The sequence below is a fragment of the Rhea pennata genome, chromosome 27 (genome assembly GCF_028389875.1).
Source record: "Rhea pennata isolate bPtePen1 chromosome 27, bPtePen1.pri, whole genome shotgun sequence".
Classification (NCBI taxonomy): Eukaryota; Metazoa; Chordata; class Aves; order Rheiformes; family Rheidae; genus Rhea; species Rhea pennata.
Window position 1 is genome coordinate 5,038,732 of NC_084689.1, and position 13,529 is coordinate 5,052,260.

The following is a 13,529-nucleotide window of genomic DNA, read 5'->3' on the forward strand; positions in this document are numbered from 1 at the left end:
TAGCAGGCGGCGCACAGCGCAGGGTGTGTCTGCTCGCACAGCCCCAGTCCTCTGCTCCTACTGCCAAGGGGGATTTAAAGGCACAGGTTTGGAGTTGCTTTCCAGCTGGGGGAACATCCAGATGGGCTGATGTGGGCGGCCAGGCTGAAGCGTGTGTAAACTTCCCGATAAAAGAAGCTTATCTGAAAAGAAATGCTCTGCTGCTTTTGCTTTCACTGTAGTCTGTGGTGGCTGGAGTTCATCAGCTGCAAAATCCTCTGCAGTGGATCCTGTTAATGGCAGGATTTCCCCTTCCCTGGACCTGCTTGATGAGGTGCTTGTGGCGTTTCCTGTCCTCCTTCACCTTCCTCCTCCTCCAAAGATGAAGAAGAGCTGATTGTGGTGTGTGAGGAAGGATGATTGAGACAAACTTTGCGTTCTTCTCCCAACTCAATCCTCCCTCCTTAGGTGGCCTTAAGCAAGGCAGCTACCTGCCCTCTACACACAGGGTAAGCTAGCAAGTGTGGATCTGGATGAACTTCCTTAGTTACAAGGTGAATGTCTGTGCTAGACCTGACCTGACTTCTCGTGCTCTGTGCTCTTGGTTGGATGGTTTTTGCCATACTTGACTGTTACAGCTGCATTTTGCTTAGCTATCAAAAAAAAAAAAATTTTTCTCTCGAAGCAAAATCAAAGGTACCCAGCTTGTGAGCCAGCCCCAAGAGAAGGTTTTGCCCAGGCTCCTGTGTGCAGCTCTGAAAGGTTGAGAACTTCCTCCTCCTAGTGTAACAAAGTGCTTGCAGGCAGCCCTAAATCATTGCCCGGAGCTACAACATGGAGAGCCAAGTCCAGCTGAAGCAGCTGTGAGCATGGCTCCAGCTTTTATTGACCGGTTTGGCATTTGGAAAGCAAAGGCTTTTGTCGGAGAGCGTCAAAGCCCCTTCCAGCTCAGGAATTGGCAGGGTGCTGAAGTCCAGAGCAGAGCAGGGATCAGGTGGCTCTATAAGAAGATGGCATACTGGCTTTTTTTTGTTGTTGTTTTTTCACCTTCAGCCAATGTGAAGCCCTTCTGTTCTTGTATTCCCAATCTCTAAGGCCTTAGAGGGGCTCATGTTCCCAAGTGTAATTAGCTGGCTCCTCTGAGCCCTGGCCCATGGCACTGGCTGCAGCTGAGCACCTGGAAGTACTGTACAGCTCTGGGAAATCTTGGCCCATTTTCATAATGAGCATTGATGGGTTCAGGCCCACAAATTGGCTGCAGAGCAAACAGGGAAGCCAAAGGAGTTGAGTTCTGTCTGCAGAGACTGGGAAAAGGTGACTGGAACTAGTAACGTGAGTGACTGGCTCTGAAAAGCAAAGTTTGGGTTTCGGCTGGAAGTGTTCACTAGAGAAGAGGGAATGTGTGTTGGCTGTGGTCTCCAGGACAAAGATCAGAGAAGTGAGAGCCTGGAAAAAGAGGGAGAAGGGACAGTTTGTACATGCAAATAACGTTTCAGGTGTTAACAGTAGCAAGATAAGAATGGGGTTTTATATTTTTTTGGGGGGGGGGGCAGGAGAGGGTGTATCCTGCATGTTCCTTTCCTCTGTTTTTATAAATTAAGTTTTTTGTATAGGATCCAGAGAAGTAGGTCTTGAGCAGTTACAGCTGTGGGGAGGAACCACTGAGGCTGTACTATAGGTACCTGTTTGAGAGGTGATAACCTTTTGGATGAACACCTTGAGAAGTTCATAAGTGTGCCTGTTCCTTTCTAAGTCAGTAACACTTCTGTAGCCGCCTTTGAGGTGCTTCTGTTTTAGCCGTGGCCCTTTCATGTGGTGCAAAATGGGCGTGCGTGGTGAATAAGGGGAAAGGGGAAACTGAACCTTTGCAATATGCCTTTCTGATGTGGAGGTGGATGGAAAACCAGGCTGAGTCCTTAATCCACAAAGCTGTCATGATACTTAATGAAGGGTTGTGAATCTGGTTCTTCAGATAAGAAATTGAAGGATGGAGGAGTATAAAGACCCTGAATAATCTGTGGTGGTAGCAGGAATGGGATGTAGGGTTCTGGCTCGTCTGTTCTGTTAACCTTCCCCCCAAGCCAGAAGGTTGGGGTGTTTGTGTAGGTGTTGAGAACTTGCCCCAGTTCATCTCCAGTTAGTTGGGAAACACCTTCCTCTGTGCCCTTTTTTTCTGTGAGACCATGGACACGTCACACACTTTCTTACTGCTTCAGTTCCCATCCGTAAAATAAGCAGGTCACCTCTGTACCTTAGAGAGAGGTTGTGAGGAAAAATGTGTGATGGATTGAACTGCTCAGTCTTGTAATGGAGGGGGAGGGAAGACAAATACCTCATGGATCACTCGTTGCTTCTCTGAAGATGCTGCTGACACTCGCGTGCAAGTTGATGGATATTGTCACACCACTGAGCATCCCTCTGCCCTGCTGCTTTGTAATAGAGATTAACTGCAGGGTGCTTCCTTGCTGCTCTTTCCTCCCCATATTCTGGGCTGCAGGTCCTCGGTTGCCTTAGGAAGGGTTGGAAAGCTGTCCCTGCTGCATGACTCTTCCCTGTTAGAGTGGAGAGGTGGGAGCAGAGCACTTAAGCCAGGGTAGGAGTGAGTCTGTTCCCATGTGGCATCTCAGGGCAAGGAGCATGACAGCCCTTGGCAGAGAGAGATCCTTGTGAACCCTCGCTGGAAGCAGTCCCCTCCGCGCCCACTCTTTCCTTCCCCATTCTTAAGGTTTAGTAGTAATTTGGGAGGAGATATGTGGGGCTCCGGGCAGCCTGAGGGAGAAAGGAGGGGAGAAATGGTGTTTGAAATACGAGACAGCTCAGTTTGGCGGCACTGCAGCTCTGCAAGCCAGAAACGGAAACAGTCTGGTCGCCCATGGAAGTGGCGCCCACTCTTCCTCCTGCCTCCGGGACTCTCCAGGGAGAAGGGCCTGCTCTGGAGTGAAGTGACCGGGCTGGGACAGAGCAGAGCTGGTTCAGTCGCTAGCTTTGTCGCCACCTCCGTGTGGCCTTAGGGAAGTTGGGAAAGTTGCAATCAGCCGCGTTCTGGTTGACCGAAGAGATTGCTGGTCTCAGGCACCCCTTTTCTTCCTTGCCTTGTCTTGCAAAAAGCTACCTCAGATCTGCCAGCGTGGCTGCTACCTAACCTGGTTCTGTCAAAAGGATGTGGGTTAAGAAAAAAAAAAAAAAAAAAGCTTACTATTAAAAGTGCTTATGCCAACCCAGATCCTGCTGACAGAAAAGGGTTTGGTAGTGATTTGCATGACATTAGGCCAAGTGGATCTCAGCAGAGTGACAGTCTCCAGATGGGAAGAGGAGCTGGGGATCCCTGCTGTCACACACACCGAACTGTCGCTGCGTACCAGCCTTTGGCAGTCAGTACAGAGAGGCCTGGATGTATGCTGAGCCAGAGCCCTCGTGTATCTCTCTTCTCAGTGAAAAATGTAAATGGGATGTGTCTATCCAATTTGTAAGCCCTTCCTGAAACACCTTTTCCCTGAAGGCCCCAGAATGCTCTGCTTGACCCCTTGGGATGTGGAAAACTATCTCAGATCTTGGAGGTGAGGCTGAGGCTGCGGCTTAGCTCCCGCGGTACTGCGTGGCTTCCGTCCCCTGCCTTGGCCTCTGCAGAGGGGCTGGAAGCCCTGTTATTTGAGGTGCTGGGCAAAGCTGTCATACAGCAGTTGCCTTGGAGAAAACTTGAGGAATGTGAATGGAAGAGAGGCTGGTTTTTCAAAGCAGCCCAGGTGGACTTTGCGGTCTCCTGGCAGAAGTTGGTCCCTTTGTAGCACTGAAGTTCCCAGCACTGTCCCTCATGGAGGTACACGGCCACCCCAAACTGTCTGGCCCATAGCTAGCGAGTCCTCCTCTCTGCTTAGGAAATGCTGCTGAGTTTTCAGATCTCCTGTAAGTGCTCCCTGCACTTCTCTGGCTCTGCACTGATTTTTTTTTTGAGTGGTATAGCACAGCTCTCCTCTCCTTCCCCCTCCACTCAGATTTTAGGGCAGAGATGCCCTCCTTTTCCCCCAAAGCAGAGTGTTGGCACTGCAGTGGCAAAGAGATGGAGCCGGAGAGAAACACCCACCAGCCTCCTTCTGTGTTCCCTTGGCAGAAAGTCAATGGCTGTTAAGACGTGGTGCCTGTGCGATGTGGTGCTGGCGAGTAGGAGGGAGGACGTGCTGGATGAACTCTACCTATGGGCGTCTGCTCCACGTGCTTCCAGGAAATGTGTACCAAAGAAGAGACCAGTCTGAAACCAATCTTATGATGGCTACGGTCAGGCCTCCAACCCACCCGTAGGACAGGACTGGCTGTGTCATGCAAGCCAGGGTGCAGCCCCCTGCACTGGAGGTCACCTGTGTTCAGGGCCCTTTTGTTTGCAGATGAATTAAGGGAAACAGCAACCTCTGGGGGACACAAGCTCTTCGCTCTCTTCTGCTGCTGGCTTTCTTTGCCTCGACGTGCCTCAGTTTCCTCTTCTGTAATGACACTTCCTCGGTAATGCACTTTGAACCACCTGCTGCAAAGAGTAGTAGAAGAGCCAAGGGGCATTTATTGTTTGCATCAGCTGCCTGGAAAACCCCCCTGGAGCTTGTAACTAGGAACATTAGGAAGATAAGATGCCTAATGCTGGTAGTTGGATTCTTGCCTGGGTTGCTGGGAGGGAAGGAGGTATGTGCACAGCCCTTAGAGCCATATGATCTGGATGGCAGCTGGGTGTAGTGGATGCGGTCTCTTCTGGGGTGTCCCACTTGGCTTTGCAGATCTGGTAATTTGTACGTGTTCAGGGATGGCAAATACAAACTTTGAAACAGCTGCAACCATATTTGGTACCATCCCATCTCTCTGGTGGTCTGGACTCTGGTCAAGCAGCCCCGGCTATACAGTGGGGATGACCAAAAAAGAGTATTTTGCTCAAGCCTGGCTACGTGGAAAGCCAGAGGATCAGAGAAACAGAGTTTGTCCTGGACTTGCTGCGCAACTCGGTTCCCTCAGCAGAGATGTCCTGCGCTGCAAAGCAGTATGACTGTGCTCCCTCTGGAGACGGGGCTCCCCGGAGAAGAACGAGCATCGCTGGCACTGAGAATGGGTTTGTACCTTTGCAAAGAAATCCTCAGTCTGCCGCTACGTGTTGCGGGGAAGCCTTTCCCCTGCCTGCTGTGAGAGCACGTTTTCAGTAGTGTGCAGGGCTACTACGTACTGGCTGTTCGCTGTGCTTTGCATGTGAGGAGGTGATGGAAATGGTGAGTGGAGGGAACGCTTTTGAGCCTTCTGTGGCTAGTTACAGGCTGAAGATGCTAGTGCCCTGTTAGCTTTGGTCTCCTGGTCCCAGGAAGCTGGGAGCAGCTGGGAATGCTGTGAGACGGTTGGTTTATGGAGCAGAGCCTGCTCCAGCCATTCTCAAGCCTTTTGCCTTGTGGTGAGACCTGTGGTAAATGTCAGAGAGGAACAATCTGCTTCTAGTCTCCTGTGCATCTGGGCTCCCGGGGTTATTTGGGAGCCTCTCTGAATGCTGTGGGGAGGAAAAAAAAAAGTGCTGAGTGTGTCCCTTTGGCTCTGGTATCCCGGTCCCCGGGGAGGGGAAGGCCTGGCTTCCCCGTGCGAATGGCTGGTGTTCAGACAAGTTCCCCCCACAGGGGAGGAAATCTCCCCCGGGTGGATGAATGGTTTGGAGCCCGTCGCTCAGCATGGGCTTGGAGGAAAAGGAGAGCAGAGCCATGCGCGTCCAAGAATTTGCTTTCCTTATAGGAAAGGGGTTGGGAAATGTGCCTCATCCTTTGGAGAACAGATGTCGAGTCCTCCGTCCTAGCTACAGCTGATCCCTCCCAATGCCGGAAGGAAGCACACGTGGGGTTGAAGGCTGTGGGATCTCTGAGGACATCCTCAAAAGGGTAACGTTGGCTCTTTGCTCTTGAACAATTCCTGCCGCTTGATAGCGCTCCCCGTGCGACGCAGCGCTCGGAGGACCGTGCCTTGCCTTGTCCTCTTCTCCCGTTCTGCGCTGCCGGGCCCGTGGGATGCGGCTGTGGTTTGTGCTCCGTAAGCTGAGCTGTTAGGAGCTCTCCCACGGCAAGCGGTGGGAGATCTCGCCCCGCCGTGTGGTTGGACCCTCTGACTCACGCGAGCCAAAACACCTCTGCTTGGGCTTTCTCCAGAGCCTCATCCGGCCGTGACGAAGCACGGATCATCCTGCGGGCAGCATCCCCCTCAAACGCTGACTTGCCGACGCCGTGACTCCTCGTTGAAGAGGGAGCTGGAGGAGAGGCAGGGGGGCCGCCAGTGGGAGGACGGTTCTTCCGCAGTTCGGCAGCGTGGGGAAGCGGAGCCGCGCTCCCCCAAGGAACCGCGGGGGCTCCACCTGCGGAGGGAGCGTGGGAGGTGGTCGGGGCAGCCAGAGCGATGGTGCTGCACCGTTACCCGTCCCCAGCCTGAGATAACGGGACTTCTGGGCTGTCCCCTTCCTCGAGGGACTAGCCGAGCGCTCGTCTTGACCTCCCCAGCCCACGCAAAGTGACGAAGGAACCGTGTCGCCCAGCAACCGGGTAGCTGTTGCGCTGCGCTGTCCTCTGGCTGTGCTGGGTGGGTGTGGGTCTGCGACTGACTGCCGGCTGTCTTGTCGCGGGGTGTTCGTTGCTCGGCGTGACGATGGCGCCGCGGCCCCTCCTCGGCTCGGTGGGATTTTCACGTTGTGGCGAGGATCGCTGCTCTCGGGTCTTGGCTCGTTTTCCTGAGTTCAGGGGCTGCGTGAACGGGAGCGAGCCTGAACCGCGGGTCTTTCTCGGTGGACCGGAGCGGGGAGGGAAGCGAGGGCGCACGCGGCGCCGTGCTGCGCCCCGCGCACGAGGGCAGGGTGGCTCGGCCAGCGGAGGGAAGGGCTGTATCGATGGGTCGGCCCTGGGGCAGCGGCTGGTCTCTCCTCGGGCTGGGAGAGCAGGGTGCAGGCCCGCCTCCGCTTGCTGTGATGGGGAGAGCTGATTTCATTGAGTGGGAGTCTGAGATCTCCCCAAATTTTGCTATTTTATCCCTCTAGCATTTAAATGCACGCACACATGCACCCCTGGGCCTGGGAGAGAGGGGGCAAACCTCCAAGTTTAACAGCAAACAGTGCAAAACAGCCCTGATGCCAGGCTGACCCAAGCCCATCGCAGCAGGGTGGGAAGGGAACTTTGCTGACAAAGTCCTCCCGCGGCAGCTTGTCGCCGAGCCTTTTCCTTTTGCCAGGTGGGTTCTGCGCAGCCTCGGTGGCCCGCCGGCGTGAGGCCGGGCAGGACGCTCTCCGCAGCGGTCACGCCTGTTGGTGTAAAGCAAAGGTACAGCACGTCGCTGTGGCTGCGGCGGAGGAAGGGAGAAAGGCTTCCTCGGCTCTGCGTGTCTGCGAAACCCGAGGCAGCTTTTCTTTCATGTCCGTTCTGTGCTCTCAGGTCCCTTTTCGAGAGCTAGCAGCGCTTTACCCTGCTTTTGCAAGAAGCGCTGGCTTTTGAGGACATAGGAGTATTCAGGGACAGGGCTGGGGAAGTAGCATCCTGGTAGAGATGGTCTCAACTTTTATTTCTGGCAGCAGAAGCACTGGAGGGGTGTCCTAGCCTCAGGTGTGAGGTGTGAAGTGAAAGTAACGGTTCCGAGCTGCTGGGTGAAAATCATCTATTAGTCTAGAAGCCTCCCCGAACCCAGTGACTGCTGAGCAGGCTGCTGTGGAGGGAGGTGAGCTCCAGGGTGCGTGGGAGGGTGGTGGAAGGGGAGCTTGCCTTAAACAGAAACTTGATGTCTGAATGCAATGTTCTCCTGCGTTGTTCCCTGACTGTGTCCCAGCACAGATGCCGTCATAAACAGGATGAAGATCTGGGTTGCGGTAGCGGTGAATTTATATGTTTTTCCTTCGCAGCACCCTCATCTCGGCCAAACATAGGATGCCTTTCACAGAAAGGCCTTGCAGGGGCTTTCGGTCCCAGTGTTGTTGCCACCTGCCTCTTGCTCCTGAACCAGCATCATTACCTTAAGTTAAACCTGCCCTTGAAACTCCTGTGCGGACCAGGAGAAGAGTGGGGAGAGCACGGCGATGCCTCGTAGAGACGTGCCTGTACGGCCCCTGTTCTGCGTCCGTGGGCACTGCTCAGCTTGCCCAAGCCACGTGTCCTTCAGCCCACATCCCTGCCGTGGCGGGTGCCCAGCAGTCCGTTGCTTGGAGCACGTCTGCATCTGTCTTTCTGTTTGGCCTTGCTTTCTGTATCGCCTGCCTGGGCAGTAGAAAGGGCGGCTGCAGTTGTAAAGGTATTTTTTGCTGCCCAGCTGAAGCAACGGTTAAAAAGCATCCATGTCCAGTGGCAGAGGTGGACACGTAGGCAAGCAAAAGCTGCCCTCAGTTACAAAACAGGGCTTTCCTATGTTCCCCCGGCGGTGTTTTGGGCTGTGGTTTTATAGTTACCTTTCAGAGGTCTGTGCTCAGTAGCTTTTTGAGCAACAGCTCTGCTTCGGCTTCTTCATCGCCCAAGGTACAAGTGTGGCTCGACAATTTAAGACACAGACAGTCGTTTGGATGCTTTGTTGCAGAGAGCCTATTTTGCAAGGAATCACCCAGTTCTCAGGTTTTACAGCAGATGAAAACTATGGGCTTGACCTTTCCCAGACTTGTTTGAGTTCTTCTGCTCTGAAGCTTCTTTGGGTCCATGTTGACTGTCAAACTTAGTCCTGGTGTTTTTATAGTCTGGCAGGAATAGAGTTAATAGCACCGTGAAGTCATAACTGATGAAATGAAACCTTTGCAGGCGCTCTCTCAAAATGAGTGTTTTTGTGACAATGAAATTGGTGCGGGAATTGGGCAGGACAGGACTGGTTGGAGAAGAAGCAGGTTCTGCTCTTACGTCAGTCTCGGTAAATTGTGCAGAAGGGAGAGCAGGAGAATTGTCAGCACGTGATTGATAAGCAGGTTTTTGATGGCCAACTTTGGTGGACTTCTGGAAGGCAGCTGATTCCTTCGCAGCTCTCCTTTCCAGCAGCGGCTTGGATTTAATTAGTATCTGGTGTCTAACTGGAGCTCGCTGCGTCGCAAAGGTGTTGTCCTGTTCAAATCGAAAACCCGCTGGCAGAGCCGCAAAATCCAGAGCGTACGAGGAACTTGACGGCTGAGATCACTTGTTCAAGTAAGTGACTCAGTGCGTGAAAGGCCTTATTGAATCCAGTTTTTGTGGTGCCAAGTGGAGGCTTAAAAGACATCCTGAGCGTCTCGGCCAGGATGACTGCGTGTGTCCTATAGAAACCGCTGGAACATATGGGCTGTGGGAATACATGAAGAATTGGGAGTCAGACTCTAGCTGACTACTGTCCTTTTAAGGTCTCCCAGTCAAAGATGCTGCTTTGTAAGTAATGAACTTCCTTTCTTCTAGTACTAGAAACTCTAAATTAGTAAAACTGAAACCACTTCAGCACAAAAAAGCCAATTAGGATGTTGAACTGTTAAGATGTGATAGATTCTGCAGAATTACGGCTTGGTGTAATTTTCCCCGCGCCGGGGCGGCAGATAAGCCTGGCTTTTTTTCCGTTGCTCCGAACAAGCTTTACCGCTCTGCTTACCCGTCTTGTCACCTCCGGAGTCCTTATTACAGTAATAGCAAAGCAAGTTGCAGTTTCTGAAGCGGTTGATCTGTCTGCCACGGGGTCATCAAAGCGACGCTAGTATGAGCATCAGGCCCGTGCTATAGCTGAGTCATTTGCTGGTATTCCCATCTTCTTGCTGCATACCCAAATCTCTGCTGGCCCCATATCCCTGCGCGCAGCCGGAGAAGGCAATCGGAAGTAGGGAAAAGGTAGAAGATGCCGATAACATCCCAGACTCGTGGTGACAGGGCTGGATAGGACAGCAGGCGACCCCGGCTTGGACCCGTGTTCGCCTCTGCACCTCTAACTACCCAACTGCCTCCGGCAGCCGAGGCGTTTGGGGTTCCCAGCACCCCGCGGTGGCTCGGCGTTGCTGCTGGGTTTGTGCAGGGTGCCTGCAGCACTGGGACCAGGCTTTAGGGGCTCGTGAGAAGCTCAAGAGCTGGCTACCCTGAGGCTTAATCGAGTGCAATTTTTGTTATAGAAGGATAAATCCAGGCACAACAGTTCCCCTCCTGGAGTCTGTGGTGCCAACCAAAAAGCTGTTCTCCTTCAGGTCTTTCAAATGAAGCTTCATTGTGTTTTTGGGTAGGTTTTATGAATTCTACGGCTAGAGGTTTGAGCTACCTGGTCATTGCTGTTGAGCCCGAACAGATGAATAGACTCTCTTAAGCGCTTGGTTCCCTAACGTATTTGTCCAGCTTGTGCTGTGTTTGATCTTTTTCAGTCTAGTTTTCAGATCTGGTCTTATTTCAGCATATGTGTAATTACTAGCGTTATTTATTTATTTATTTATTTCCAAGAGAAGTATTTTTAGCTTTTAGCTTGGTTCCTGTGCTGCTGCTGAAGTTTCCATCATGGTATTTCCGGCTCTTTGGTAAAGTGCGTTTAATGTTTTCCATCCAGGTGTACCTGCTTTGGAAGGAGATCCGACGAAAAGAGAGAAATTCTACGTTTGGCTGGGAGTGAGTTGGATAGTAACTAGCAGCAGCAGAGAGAGATGCTTCATGACGTTTTCTCAGTGGCTGCCTTTATTGAGAGATTTTGGAATTGCCCTAGAAGAGCTGTTGACTCTGCCAGCTTATTTATGTTTAAAAATATTAAGGATCTGGGTTGTTCTGAATTTTGACCGTCTAAAACTCATTGGTTTCCATTTCTGCCTATGTAAGATGAGAGCAAACACTAATCAGAGCTGTCCCAGTTCCACTGGTTCGAGATGGACCCTTTTCCTCATTAGATATTTTTGGATATAAAATAATTACTGCTGAACTGTTGCCAAAAAGCTGACTTTCAGTAAAGCTGAATATATGCACACACACATCCTTGCCTGCCTGCCCACCGGCTACTTGGACGGGAAGTTTTCCTAGTCAGCACTGAGCCGTGGTGAGAGGTGGCCGAGACTTCGGTCTCAAGTCATCTGGTTGTGCCAGTGCAAGATTATTGCTTGGCCTGTGGTTTGTGCTACGCTTCCGTGCTCGTCTCGGAAAGGAGGCGGTTGTCTGAAAATCACAATATCGTCGGGAATCCGCACCTTCGTGCAAGTTCCTGGTAACTCTTGAGCTCTGCGTTCTGCCCCAGTCTGGGCTCCGTCTCAAATGGAAAATGCAACTGTTTTGCCTCTCGTTTCCCTCTCTGGTTCTGCTGTTGTGTTCATTTCATCGCGTTTGGGTGGGTTTCGCTTTTTCTTCGAGGCCGTTGCAGCGTTTGCACCGCGGCGGGGTCTTTGCGCCGCGCTCCGGGTCTGCAGGCCGCGTTGAGCTCCTCGCGTGGCGAGAGCCTTCGGCGATCAGACCTTCGTGACGCCTGTAGCGTCGGTAACGGTGCCGTTGCTGCTGGAATTTGAGGAAACACTGCGCTTCTGTTTTATAAAGCGGTTGAATGTGTTAACCTGTAACCCCTAAAAATCAATTTTGAAAATGTCAGTGAAATCATGCATGCGTCACTGGTTTTGTTTTGTGAGAACTTGGTGTATCTGAGCATTTATCAGACCTCTGAACCGCGAAGCCAGGCTCCCTGTAAACAGGGAAGAGTTTTCTGTTGGGATATTTAAACCTCTTCGCTCATCCTTGTGGGGGGAAGGAGGTGACACTAAAGCTTATTCTGAAGAAGACATTGAAAACTCATAGTAGTGTGTTAAAAGCCAAGAAAATGTTTGGACGGCTGGGAGAAAATACCTCGGACTGCGAGATGTAGAGCTCGATCTGCTCTAGGTTAAGAAATGAGCTGATACAGTGCGCAAGTACTTTCGGAGGAAGTGAATAACTGGTAACAAGAGAACTCTTAATTTAGCAGGGGGGAAAAAAAAGCGTAATAAACCTGATGGCTGGAAGAGGAAGCCAGACACCGCAGGGCAGAAAGAAAATCCAGCTTTTTCATGGCCAGTTCAATTTTGGGGTGGGGGGAATGAATGCCATGAGTTTTTTTGTTCTTTTTTTTTCTGATTTTGGAGGAGAGGTAGCTTGGGAAGGGGGCTTAATTGCAGTGTTTGTGTGGCTTGAATGTTTCTGGGACGCGACTGAGATTCCCGGAGGGCTACTGGGGTGAAACGCTGCGAGCCAGGAGATCAGGTTGGCTGAAGATCTGAGCTGGTGACAGCAGAGCCGTATGGCAAATGCTTTAATTTCTCGCAGAGACTTGAAGCATTTCTCTTTGGTGGCTTTACGTTCTTTAAGTGTCTTCGTTTGTTTGTTTGCTCTATATTAACTATATAGCTGGAGGTGACGGTTTGTGTCTGATTATTTAGCAGTACTGTTAGCACCCGGTCTGACTCTTCTGGCTCCGTCGCCGGCTCTGCAGAGCGCCGTCGTGGGAGGGACCAGTGCCGGGAGGCCGCGGGAAGCGGAGACAGAGGCACGGGTCCTCCTCGCTCCCGGCTCGCCAACTGGTGAGATTGGAGGCGCTGAAAGCTCCCGGCTCCCGCTGCTCCGGCAGCCGAGCCGGGGTAAAAGCGTGCGGGGTGGAGTCCTCCCTCGTGGACACACCATGTTCTCAGCAGAGAGCTGGGAAGCCAGGAAGGGAGGGGAGCCTTGGAACAAGGATGCTCAGATCATATTGGATTAAAAGCTTTGCTTCCACAGTTTGTGTTTGCTTTTTTTTTTTCCCTTAAGACTAGAAGAAATCCTGGAAGAAACATTAGCCTTGGGTTTCTTTTTCTTTTTTTTTTTTTTTTTTCCCTTTCTTTCTTTCTTTTAAAGAAACAACCTGGATGGAAAAAAAAGACTGTTTTGGACAAACTCGCCCTTGCAAAACGCAGAATCGTAAATGTTGTGGGGCCAAAAGCGAAAGCACGCTGCGGCTTTTCTGTTCGCTGGAGGGGGAGAGACCAGCCACAGCCAAACCGCACTTCTCACGCGCCTGGTACAGTGACCATGGCAATAGGACTGCGTCTGCCGGGTAATCGATGACTCAGTCTGATAGCACTGTACCGACGTGAACTGTTTTCAGTGTTTGTGAGATGAGGGATGAGACAGCTTGCAAGGAAGCCGTCGGGAAGACGGGCTGGAGGAGTTCAGATGAGGGCCGCTCTTCGGGGCGGGCAGGCTGGCAGGCTTGATACCGGGCTCTGAAAAGCAGATTTGTGACCGCTCGATATTCGCTACAGGTTGGCTGATGACCTTGCCTGGGGGCAGCAGGAGCACAGGTAGGGTGCCGGCATTTCACGGGATGGTTTTGCTGTTTGAGGGAGTTTCTTCAGGCAGTTGCTGGGCTCTTTCCTATTCCTCAAAGGAGGCTTTGGAGAAGGGGGGGGGGGGAGGGAGGGAAAAAAATTACTGAGATCTCCGTGCTGCTCAGAGCTGAGAGCGAGCCATGAGTTTCCCCAGGGAGCTCAGATGGACAAGACGGATGCAGAGGAGTTGTATCCCAGCTTCCTGGCCCTCCACATCCCTAGGATAACATCCCCAGGGTACCGGGGGAGCATCGGTGGCAGAGCTGGGAGCCCTCGAATCCCAGCCCTGAACTTT

At 52.1% G+C, this 13,529-nt stretch overlaps 1 protein-coding gene across 4 annotated transcripts in view; it reads left to right on the plus strand.

Annotated features, from left to right (window-relative positions):
- The window catches only part of CSNK1G2 (casein kinase 1 gamma 2), a 50,316-nt gene that overhangs the window by 7,823 nt on the left and 28,964 nt on the right, over window positions 1-13,529 (plus strand). The window contains exon 1 of one of the 4 annotated variants that reach the window (XM_062596614.1): window positions 6,500-6,518. The exons of the other annotated variants lie outside the window; for them this stretch is intronic. The gene's annotated coding sequence lies outside the window, so the exon portion shown is untranslated. Of the gene's footprint in view, window positions 1-6,499; window positions 6,519-13,529 lie in introns of those variants that run through there. 4 annotated transcript variants of the gene reach the window in all.